This window comes from Tripterygium wilfordii, chromosome 20 (genome assembly GCF_013401445.1).
Source record: "Tripterygium wilfordii isolate XIE 37 chromosome 20, ASM1340144v1, whole genome shotgun sequence".
Taxonomy (NCBI): Eukaryota; Viridiplantae; Streptophyta; class Magnoliopsida; order Celastrales; family Celastraceae; genus Tripterygium; species Tripterygium wilfordii.
In genome coordinates, this window is record NC_052251.1 from 7,013,558 (window position 1) to 7,026,132 (window position 12,575).

Genomic DNA, 12,575 nt, shown 5'->3' on the forward strand with positions numbered 1-12,575 from the left:
TGTTGTGTTTGCAACACGTCTGACATTGATGCTAACATGTAGCATCAGCCATTTCATCAGCCTTCTTCCACTTCTTGTGAGCATTGATTTGCTCATCAGTGGCACCCTCCTCAGGCAATTCAGGGCATACTTCAGTCAACACAAATTTGTACTCTTCAAAGGTGAGCACAATATCCAAATTTCTTTTCCAGTTGACATAGTTTGTTCCATCCAACTTATGGTCTTTCAGTATAACAGATAATGGGTTGAATGAAGACATTTTGAAAAACTAAAAAATGACATATTCAGAAATTAATTTATGGTATACATGATTCGAATTATCTTAGATTGCACCCATAATCAATCATATAATTCGTTAACAATCAAAACACCTTAGCATGAAATTTCCTATCTCGATGGGAGAATAAATTCCATGCAATTTAGTTCACATTAAATTTCATTGTCTAGACAACACGCCGTGTCAAATGTAAATTTAATTAGTTAACTTTCTTTGGTCCTATAACTAATGGTATTGATTTCGATGGGAAATATTTCCATAATTTATAGTTAAGTGTATAACCATCACTTGATCATAATCTCACCAACTTCATAAAATTTATTCCGATGGGGAAATAATTTTATAATAAATGACTACCCATTATGACTATCCATAAAACTAATAATCTGAGATATCTGTAATCGAAAATTTTCGATAGGGAGGAAGGTCTAAGCCAACACATATTTTCAATTACATCTCTATTAAATTTTCTTACCAATAATCCAAACTTAAAAAATATTTCCGTAATTCCAAAACTCCTGAAATTGAGATATCTTAAAAAATGCATTGACTGGAATTTACGCATTTTGGTATCAAAGGCGGTCAAAGATACGTAATCGATGCTAAACAAAATAAAAAATTTATCAAATTTAATTTGTTAGCATAATCTATGTTTTTCGGTGTTATTGCTAACTTGTTTTTGCAGGCTGAAATTCTGGCTATCATGGTCTAGTTTTTTTTTTTTTTTTTTTAATTCTGATTTTAGAATTGTTCACCTCGAATAAAGGAGTAGAAATTTTTGTAAATCAAATTTTTAGATTGTGAACTCCGGTTTGAAGGAGGCTAGGATTTTTTTTTGTAAAAACAGACGAAGAAATGAAGAGATGAAGGGCACCGACAGCCTGCTGCCGCTGCCTGCTATTGCTGCCAGCACAGACAGCTGCTGCCATCACAGGCAGCTACTGCCAGTGCAGGCAGCAAGTGCTGGCTGCAGCCAGCAGCTGCTGTAGCGCATCCGGCAGCCGGCGGTCACCGCCGGAAGCTGCCGAAAAAATGTGGGAGGCAAGGGGCAGATCGGGCAGTGGGTGCAGGGCAGTTCGGGCAGCAATATTTCGAGCGGTTTTCAAACAGGGATTCCTAATCAAGTTGAGATTCGAGCTTGATTGAAGACCATGATAGCTAGGACTCTTGATTGATTTGGTTTCCTATTTTAACTATGTCTCCTATTTTAATTGCATTTATGATTGTAATTAAATGCCATGCTAGATTAGGATTCCTATTTATTTATGGATGTTATCCAAACACGGAAAATAAAATACTAATCACCCAAAAAAATAAAATATTAAGTGGGAGAAGGGTTACACATCACCCTACGGTCTCCATCATTGGTTCAAAGAAAATATGTAATAATAAAATTCGGAAAGTTGATATATTAAATATGACTACGGTATTATTTTGGGAAAATCCGTTTTTAACTTAAGATTCTTTTCGGAACCAAAGTGTGTAATTCCGACCCATGCATTTAAGTATTCTAATTTATGATTAACAATGCAATGTCTAGAAAGTTCTGCCGAGGATTGAGGTTACTAAATTGCGCGCCGTTTTTTGGAAAGCCCCCTCTTTCCTGGGAACGACCTGGTTGCTAGATTTGTTAATCGTTAAATTGAAAACCTATGGTGTAGCGATAACGGTTTCACTTCATGGAGAGAATCCGTAACGAATCTCGGTTTTAGGCGGAGAACCTGAAGAACACAAACCAAAACTAGTGGAAATGATTAGAGAGTAGAGAGGCCAACTGGTGTCTCAAAACTTTTGTTAACAAAACACACACTATGTGTGTATTTATAGGGTCGACCACACCTAGGGTTTTCTCCCTAGGTGGGCCGGCCTCTAAGCCCCTCCTTCTCCTAATTTCAGTCCGTTTTGGTTTTCTTGTATTTTCTAATATTGGGGTTCTGGGCTACAGTGGGGACCAACTAGGAAAAATAAAACTTGGGCTTCCTATGAATTTAATTATCAGCCCAAACCCATGGACATAATTATAATTCATAAATTATAATATATTCCACTAAAATATTATAATTGCACTCCCCGTTTTATCTCTAATTAAATCTGAGCTTTCGTTATACTTGTTCATAAAATTCCTTACGTTAAGTTACAGATACCCGTCAATTAAATATGCCACTGACATATAATATTTAATTGACATCTTTAAATATTTCCTTGATCTTACCGCTTAACTTATTTGAATGTGTCGGATTAATTAAAATCCACCTAAAGGGTTTTGACACAATCTCAAATCCTATAAGCATTCTCAAGAGGGTATCATCAATCCATAATTGGACGTGAATTTTATTAATAGATTATTTTCCATCGTACAATTAATGCGGTGACCCAACTCACTTGGTGTTTGTTGGCCTGTACAAAAAGACCTCACCCTTTAGTAAATCAAAGTCCCGTACATTAAATGCACATGCACTAATAATCTTTAATAAATTAAGAATATGAACAATTCTATAACGTCTTGTGTGAGTGTACAATTTTCCATATAGTCAGACTGGAAAAATTGACTCACACGTAGTCCTGATCAATACACTCCAAGTGTACTGGTATAGTAAGTTCAAGCTTTGCCGCTCTCCATAACCAAGACAGGTACACTGAAATACTGTACCACAGCCAAGCCGATGGTTTGTCCAATTCCGTCTTAGCTATGATCGCTTACTTATATTCGATAGGAACTTGAATTGATCTTCCGTGTGTAAGCTTAGACTCTACACACCAATTCATATACCATATAGAATAAAAGACACTGATGTCAATATGTCCTTTCTCATTTTGAATGCTAAATATATTTTATTCAAATAAATAAATCGAGTTTGAATATTATATAAAATAATGGCCTTTAGCATACTATTCCTATCGGACATATGTATCTCGACACCGAGGTGGGTATCTTGAGGTCGAGATGTGTGTAAAGTTTTGAATTTTTTTCATTCTATGGACTTCTAGGATGAACCGTGATAAGGCTTACCGAGGTATGTCATCAAATATTTATTCTAAGTGTGCCACATGTCAATTTTTGTTTGTAGGTGAATTTGGTATCATCATATGCCCCTCAGACCTATGTCGAGCTGAACCTATTAGGCCTGTCCCTAATGGGGTGTCTCCCTCTAATCCCAATCATGGAGAATTTGCTATCTCGGTCCCTATACATCGGTACGGTGCTTAGATTCCCTTTCAATATGCGTTAACTAGCTTTTTTCGAATCTACGATATTAACCCTGCTATTATTGCTTCCAACTCGTGTTTTTCTTTGTACCATTTTGTTTATTTGTGATCGTATAATATTCATTTTTTGTCTACTATTATTCATGTGCTCATTGAGGCCGATGAATTCCTTCCTTTCTGAACAAACTGGAGTCTCCCTAAAATATCAAGTTTACCCGGTGACCCAAGATGACTCCTCATAATGTTGACTATTACACTGTTTTGAGAGAGCATTTTTTAAAACCATCCATTCCCCCAATATGTTCTTTTGAAGATTTTAACTAGCCTTCTCAATGTGAGAGAGCTGCCAAAGATGATTAGCATATAATTACTCATTGTCGTTTCTTTCTTCTCAATTTTCTAACTTTACTTTACTCTTGCAGACATGACAAGTTTTCATGAGTATATGGACATGCAGATTCCACAGCCTCAGGGGCCGAAGAGGAAGTCCAATACTTTTGGTGTTAGGCCGAGCAAAAAGGGTCGAGGTGAAAGTAAAAACTTGCTTCTTCTTGACCTGAAACTTCTTCCTTGGCTCTAGAGGTCACCATGTCTGTTGTGTTTGAGATTCAGGCATTGGCCAGTCTTCCTCCTCCATTTCATGCTCTAAAGAAGGTTGCTCTGCCCGTATGGTAGATAAACACGTGCCAAAGTAATGGGTCATTTTCTTGGACAACTCTTCCAATCCTCAGGTAGCCTCCAACATATTGAACAATCTTTCCAGCCCTACTGACATGTATTGAGCTGCCTAGTTCCCTACTGAGGCTAAGCTATCTCACATCTCAATGAGATATATGGAGGTACATCTTTTATCTTAGATAAAATCTTTGTTTTGTTTTCGTGAAAACTAAATCTTTTTATGTTCGTAGTAGGCTCATAATAGGGAATACTCTAACCCTGGGAACCAGAGCCTGGCCATCCTTCGTTTGCGATCGACAAAAGTTGAAGCGCTTAGACGAGAGCAAGATTCACATCTAATCCTAGGCAAGGCGATCCCTGGTGGAGCTACGTCACCTGGCTTCTTATCTCAGTAGTTTGTCTTTTGATGTTGCCTATTTGGTAGCCTCGAAGAAGACGACTAAGGAGAAGTTTTGATTGTTGGAGGATGCGAAAGTGCTGGCTGAGGAGAATTCGAAGAAGGCTAGATCCAAGGTGAGTCATCTGACCTAACAGGAGGATAATCGGAAGGTTAAGGTAGCTACTCACGAGGATGAGATAGAGAGGCATAAGAAGCTGATGGAGGACGAGTCTGCTTGATATGGACCTTCCCATATTTCTCCGAGTTTGCTTGGATGTTTTTCAACCACTTCGGCTTATTGAAGTACTAGTTTCCAATATTGAATCTTCTTTCTTGAACTATTTTGTTGTAGTACCGAGTAGTTCTTCGCTTGTAGGCCGCGGTTCTAATCCTGGCTTCTTCCAACAAGTCTAAGTTGTTCAACAGAAGTTCGTTATTTTCTTGTTCAACAAAGTTTTCAACCCGAGGTGTAGGTACCCGATCTCAACTAGAACCACAACTTCTAATCCAAATGTTAGAGAAAAAAGAGTTTCCCCTGTTGATGTTCGAGGAGTTGTTCTGTAAGACCAAAGCACATATGGTAACTGTTCCACCCATAGTCCTTTGGTTTTGTCGAGTCGGGTTTTAACGCCTTGAAAGATTATTCTGTTGGTCACTTTTGACTTGTCCATTTGCTTGTGGATGGGCTACACATGTAATTCGGAGATTAATGTCTAGTTCTTCATTGAATTTTTTGATGGAATTACTTACGAATTGTCTTCCATTTTTCATAATTAGGATTTGAGGGATCCCAAATCTACAGATAATACTTTTTCAAATGGAGTCTTTTACCTTATGGTTGGTGATAGTTGCGAATGGCTCAGCTTCCACCCACTTAGCAAAATAATCAAATCACCAATTTGGAACTTCCTTTGAGCGATTGCTTGGGGAAATGGCTCGAGCAAATCTAATCCCTACTTTATAAAAGGACAAGAATTTTGAATAGTGGTCATCTAAGCTGGAGGTAAGTGTGGGACATTTGAATGTCTCTGGCACTTGTCACATTTTCGAACTAACTGCACAACATCCTTTTTCATGTGGACCAATAGTAGCCATATCAGAGAACTTTGTTCGCTAAAGTTCTTGCTCCCACATGACTACCACAAATTCCTTCGTGGAAATCTTTGAGAGCATATTCGGCTTCGAGAGGAGAAAGGCACTTTAGATAAGCAAATGTGTATGACCTCCTATACAACTGATTTTGGATGATGGAATATCTTGCTACTCTAGCTCGGATATTCCTCGCTTCATTCTTGTCCTCGAGAAGTTTTTCTTTTACCAACTATTCATGGAAAGGATCTATCCAAAAAGGTTCTATCTATATCCCGAGAACTACTTTGTTTTGGATACTTGGTTTTTGTAGTATTTCCAAGTTGACCAAGATAGCCTTGTCTGAGCTGCTTGTTATGGCTAGCCTTGTTGGTACATCAACCTATTGATCTCTTCTTGGGCCACTCTTTTGAGCTCAATTTTAGGGATTTTTTCCTTTAACTCCCTAACCTTTTCAAGGTATTTAATCATGTTTGATCATTTGGCCTCATATTCTCCTTTTACTAGGTCGGTAACAAACTTCGAATCGATGTTGATGACCAGGTTTTTCACCTCTAATTCCATAGTGAGTCTTAGTCCTACTAAGAGAGCCATGTTTGGTATGTATGCCCTTGGTCTGAGAAGTAGAATGCCAGCCCCGGTTCTTTCTTGGTTAGATGACCTATTTACATGGACCTCCCATAGCTCATGTATTTCTTGGATTCTTTCTTCTAAGTGTCGACATTCTGTGACAAAGTCAGCCAAAGCTTGTGCTTTTATGGCCAATATCGATTGATACTAAATGTCAAATTTGTTATGTTCAATAGACCATTTCACCAGTCTACCTGAGGTATTGGGTCTTTACAAAATAATTTTCAATGGTTGAGCTGTCAATACAATCATAATATGGACTTGAAAGTAATGACATAATTTGCGAGCTATTGTGACTAGTGATAGTGCTAGTTTCTCAGCCCGATTGTATCTTGTTTCTGTTCTCACCAAGACTTTACTCATGTAGTAGACTGGTTTTTGAATTCTTTCTTCCTCTCTTATCAATACTGCAATGATTGCATGTTCAGATATGGCCAAGTAGGGGAAGAGGATTTCTTCTTTCTCGGACGTGGATAACTTGGCCACAAATTTGCTCAAAGATGCTGCACGGCCAGTAAGTTGTTGAACTTCTTTTTTATTTCGTGGGGTTTGCATGTTGATGATTTCCTCCACTTTTTTCGAGTTAGCTTCTATTCCTCTCTTTGAGATGAGGAAATTACCCAAGGACACTCCAAAAGCACACTTCTTGAAATTTAACTTCATATTAAACTTATGGAGGACATCAAATACAACTCGTAAATAAGATGAATGATCTTCATAATTCTTACTTTTTACAATTATGGACATATGCCTCTACTGTATTGCCGAGAAGAGTAGGAAAAAAAATTTATTCAGTAACCTTTGGTAAGTAGTCCCTGCATTCTTAAGTTCGAAAGGCATTATTTGGTAGCAGTAGTACCTTCTGGAGTTATAAATGAGGTGTATTCTTCATCAAATGGATTCATTTTGATTTGGTGATATCTTGAGTAGGCATTCAGAAAGCTGATTGAGGCCCTTGCCTAAAGTACCATCTATAAGTTGATATATTTTTCGTATAGTATATCTATCTTTTGGTCAGGCTTTATTCAAATCTGTGAAGTCCACACACATTCTCCACTTGCCATTAGGTTTTATTACCATTACCCCATTGTCAAACTTTCTGGATATTGAACTTCTCAGATAAACCTTACCTCAAGGAGTTCGCTCACCTATTCTCTGATAGCTTGTTGTTGAACTAGCGCAAAATTTATTTTCTTCTATTTTATCAATTTACTTACTGCCTTAATGTTGAGTGATGAGTTATAACTTCTACATAGATTCCAGGCATCTCCTCGGCATCCTATGAAAATGTATTGATGTTTGATAACAACAAGCCATTCAGTCTTTTAGAAATTTCCTTGGTCAACTCAGAACCCACATGAAGTTTTCTGTTGGACCCTTCTTCAGTAATTATTGGGACTAGTTCCTCGACTGGCATAGGCTTTGGATTTATACTCTCCTTGATATCCAGGCTTGCCATCGATATTGAAGATTTTTGCTTCGTTTTTAGATCATTTAAATACACTTGTCTAGAAAGTTTTTGATTTTCTTTCATCTCCACTTCCCTAACTCGGATGAGCAATGATCTCCTGATGAGTGCGTTGTAAGGATTTTTAATGTCCAATACATGGAAATCACATGAGAATAGTTTTTCTTTCTTGGGATGTGTTCCCAAAGTGACCATGAGAGTTAATATCCCGAGAGGTAAGACTTGGTCTACAGCAAATTCATATAAGTGAGACGAGAAAGTTTCCAAGTTTTCTTTTAGGATGTTCATCTCCTTTAACGCATGATAGAAAAGGATGTCACCTGCACTCTCATTGTTAACCAATATCCTTTTGACAGTATAAATGGAAATAATTGCTTCGACTACCAGTGCATCATCATGGGGGTGTTGATGTCATCAGCATCTTTCTCGTTGAAAGATATAGGCTCCTCGTCTCTTTTCTGCCTTTTCTTCTTATCATTAATACTATTAACTATATCACTCAGCTTTGAATATAATTCATTGAAATTTTCACCTTCTTCCATTCTGATAGTTTCAAACTGTGTGGTGAGGCATGGCAGTTTAGATAGCTTTACTGACGTAGTTCTTTCATGGGTAATTTCCACAAGATATCATGCTTTTTTAGCAATCTCACAGTGAAAAATCCTTCTAAACTCATCTAAGGAAAGTGCAGCAAATAGAGAGTTCATGGCTTTGCTATTCCAACCCGTTTATAAGTCAACTTTAACCCAAGTATCAAGAGGTTTAAGAATCTTTTTACCATCTGTGCCATCAATCATTGGAGGTTTGTACCCTTGTACAACATATACCCACACAAGTTCATCTATGGACTTCAGATATGCTCTCATACGAGCTTTCCAATTTGACTAGTTCAATCCATTATAGTGCGGAACTTGATTGTTTTTCTATTCCATATTGACTACCTGCTCCGATACCAATAGAAAGTTTGTTATAGTTCAAGAACAATTAGTCAAACTAATGGAACTTGCAGAATATTTAAACAACAATCAAAACACACCAGAATAACGAGGAAAACCCAGTAGGGAAAAACCTCGAGTCTATCAAGCGATCAACCTTGAAAACAATCTACAATATGAATAAAGATTACACAGGATCTAACCTAAGATATCTTAGTACATCAAGTATTCAACATGTGTTTTCTAAACCCCAACAAGTATGTTAGCTGGACAGACTTTGGCTGCAACCGAAGTATCACTATTGAGGATATACTGTTTGGTACACCACCAATGAGTAATGCACTCCACCAAGAAAACATGAAAAGAAAAACTCCGAAGCTTGATAGGAATCTGCCTTGCATTTTGAGCTCGTACTTCGATAGGTTTGAGAGTCTTGGACGACAAGTATATATAGTTTCTTAAGAACCCTAATTGCTTAAGACTTCAAATCCCTCATGATTCTAGTTTCCTAAGTTGGAATCAATCACCAACTCGATTAACAGAAGTTTCATTAACTCATAACTAGGAAACGTAAAATACAAGTATTCCTTTAAAACAAACCTAGACAAAAAGTTTCTAATAATAGATAACTTGTTTTCGACAAATGTCCCAAAAGCCCATAAACCAAATAATCCATAAGTCATAATTGTTGAGCTTGAATACTAGATCTGTGTGAAATCTGACCCAAAGCTACATCTAGATACTTGAATCTGTCTATTAGAGTAGGCTATTTAAGGATATGTGGCTGCACATAGAAAACATATTCACACAGATAAAATAAGAAGTTAATCTTCTTCACTTGAGTACTAAACCTATCACTGTAAGAAGGGTTAAAAACCCCAATAGAAGTGTATAGTGAACTTGTGAGATAGCTCATCAAAACTTCACACAGTCTTCCGAGGAAGACTTAGAAATCATCTTCTCGCAGTTATTGTAAGAGAAATTGGGAAGATTTTAAAGCATGCTTCTTCAGTAACTTCCTGAAAATCCATCACTATCATGAATCTAAGGACATAGTCAATCGAATCTCCCTTTCCTTCATAATTTTCGTTGCTTGAGACTTTGAAATTCTTAAGCACCTGAGTATTCTGAATTTCCCGTGTCAATGGGGTTAGATTTTTAACCCAGACTGATCCATAGTTGGGCCTTCTTTTGCCATAGTAATTTTTCAATCTACCTGGTCTACAATTCATTCGCACTCATCTTTCAAGACATCGGTATTGATTTTTCTATAGCTCTCTACCAGGATTTTTTTCTCGGTTCAGAGGCCTAGTCTCCCTGATTCTAGAATTTTGTGAGTTTTCTTGGTTATTATTTACCTATGGTGAAGTAGCATCTTGTAGAGGTGATGGTTGGAGTATGTCCAACTTCTATGTTAAAGTTTGCATATGATCCTGAATCTGCTGTTGGATTAGTCATGGCATCTATTGTAGAAGGATAGTAAGTTGATCAGATGTAACCACCTCATTATTAGTGGTTTATGGATTGGCTATAGGTAAATCTATGACTGGCAGATTGAGTGAAGCCAAAGGGTCATTATGCTGCTCTTGGGAATCTCCCTGGCGGCCCTCGACCCCAGATCCTTGTGCATTCATAGCTCTAGTTTGAACCATGATTTTGATTTTGTGAAGTTAATTGTTCTTCCTACAGACGGTGCCAATATGATGACGTGCAAATCTTGCTTGCCTTGCAAACGTATCAAGTTGATCCAAACAAGGCTGAATGCAGTGCTGCTAGTGAAAATTTTTAGACTTAAAGATGATCAAAAATAAATTAAAGTGTCTCTCCAAGGTGTTTTTCTTAAGAAAGACAGTACGATGCTTAAGTAAGAAAAGCAAGAAGAGAAAATTAAGAATCGGAGTCTGGTCTTTTATGGGAACTAGAAGATGTTCACCTTTGTTCTTCGAGTTGAGTTAGGAGTCTTCTTCCAAGGATTACTGTCATGTTTTTTAGAGACTTCTTTGACACTGACTTAAGGCGAGATATGTATCTTGGGGACGAGATATATGTAAGGTTTTGTATTTTTCCATTCTATGGACTTCTAGGCTAGGCTTTGATAAGGTTTACTGAGGTATGTCATCTAATACTTATTCTGAGGGTGCCATATGTCGTTTTTGATTGCAAATGAATTATGTATCATCATATACCTTAGACTCTGCATAAAGTCCCGAATACTTGGGTCACTTAACTGAATCTATTCATTGTCAACCATTTTGATAATGGGCTCAAACCCATTAACACAATGAATTTAGTTGGTCCTATGTAAGGTGGTATTTGAATTACAAATGCATTATGAAAGTGTCAAAGTAATAATACTCTCAAAATTTCTCTAATTCATACTTCCCTACATGCACCTTACTATCCTAGAAGCCATCCCAACCTTTGAAAAAACCCAATTCACTGAAAACTATCTTTGAGGAATTTTATCAAACACCTTGTGTGCCACAACTAAACCTTTCAACTAAGCCAAACAAATCTTGAGTAAATACACACTAGATCATGACCGGCAATAACTCAATCGTTATAAAGATAGAACTACTTCAAGCAATGACTGCACACATAATGAAAGTAAATCAAGTAGAAAGGAAAGAAAAACACCAAGATTTACGTGGTTTGGCTATACCAGGTTTATGTCCAAGGAGTTGCGCAAGTAATCCACTAGATGAAGAAAATCGAGCCCATTGGATGACCTCCAAGTTTGCTACACCAAGCTTTGATCACACCTCTCAAGAATCTCACAAGAAATATCAATCCATTTTGTCTCTCTCTAAAACCCTAAAAAGAATCCCAAAAATATATGTTACAAAAAAAAGTCCCAAAAAGACAACTTAAGTAGCTTACTATGCGCCTGCTGTCAGGACACCTCCCGTCCAAACACCCCTAGAAGGATGTCCAAACAGCGCCTGAGATGATCTATCTTCTCTACAGGGCACTCGAGTGCTACAAAACTATCAACAAACCAAAGAGAAATTGAACTTGAGATAACACAATCAACACTATTAAATACATTGGATAACCACGGTAAAACCGCCATCCATAATATAATGTGTATCTTCTCCTATCAAACTTTGGATTGCGATGCTATTTCTTGTGTACTTTCTGGACAAGCCCCACTGGGTGTCCAGAGAGGTGGTGTTCCCACCATAATTTACAATTTAGAGCTTGCACCATATCATCAAAGCTTCTTATTGTTTATGTCTCTGGGTTTAGAGAGACGATTAAGAGGGAGAGAGAGAGAGCAAGGGTGGGGGAATCCTTGTGGTTTATCTCTCGGTGTATTTCATGGGGGTTCGAATATGGGTTCAAGGGTGTGAGACTGTAAGAAGTTCAAGATGTAGAATCCTAGAGGGGATAGGCTGAATTGGGGCTTATGGACAATCTCTAGGGTTCTTGGGTTTTCTTGGGTAGAGAAAGGTCACTGAGAATATGATTGTAACAATTTCATATAGTGAAAGTTTATCTGGTTCTCTTTGGCAACACCCGTGGTTTTTTCTCCAATTTAGAGTTTTCCACATACATCTTGTGCACACATAAAAGTCATGGTATTCCCCAATATCTAAAGTTGAGGCTCTATATTAAAGTCAAGCTATTCGCTCGTACGCTAAAGGTAAAGGTCAACCATTACTTGGTCGACCTCCTCTAATTTGAGGTCAATCATCACTTCATCTCTTGGTCAGCCCCCTCTAATGCGAGGTCAGTCATCACTTGATGACTTTCTGCCAAGGCAAGTGATAATATCAATTTCATCACTCAATCAAAATTGAACATTTGGCATCCCAACACCACACTTCAAAAGATGTATCTCAGTAAATTCCATCTCAGTACCAACATAGGTTATCTCGAGTTAAGCCCAGAAACAACACAACTAAACTC

General features: G+C 37.6%; 1 long non-coding RNA gene across 1 annotated transcript; it reads right to left on the reverse strand.

Annotated features, from left to right (window-relative positions):
• Positions 1-8,712: 8,712 nt before the first annotated feature.
• LOC119986755 lies at positions 8,713-11,815 on the reverse strand. Its single transcript, XR_005465339.1, has 2 exons — positions 11,326-11,815; positions 8,713-9,171 (listed from the first exon to the last, which is right to left on the reverse strand). It is a non-coding gene; the product is annotated as an uncharacterized LOC119986755 (long non-coding RNA).
• Between the last annotated feature and the right edge of the window lie 760 nt (positions 11,816-12,575).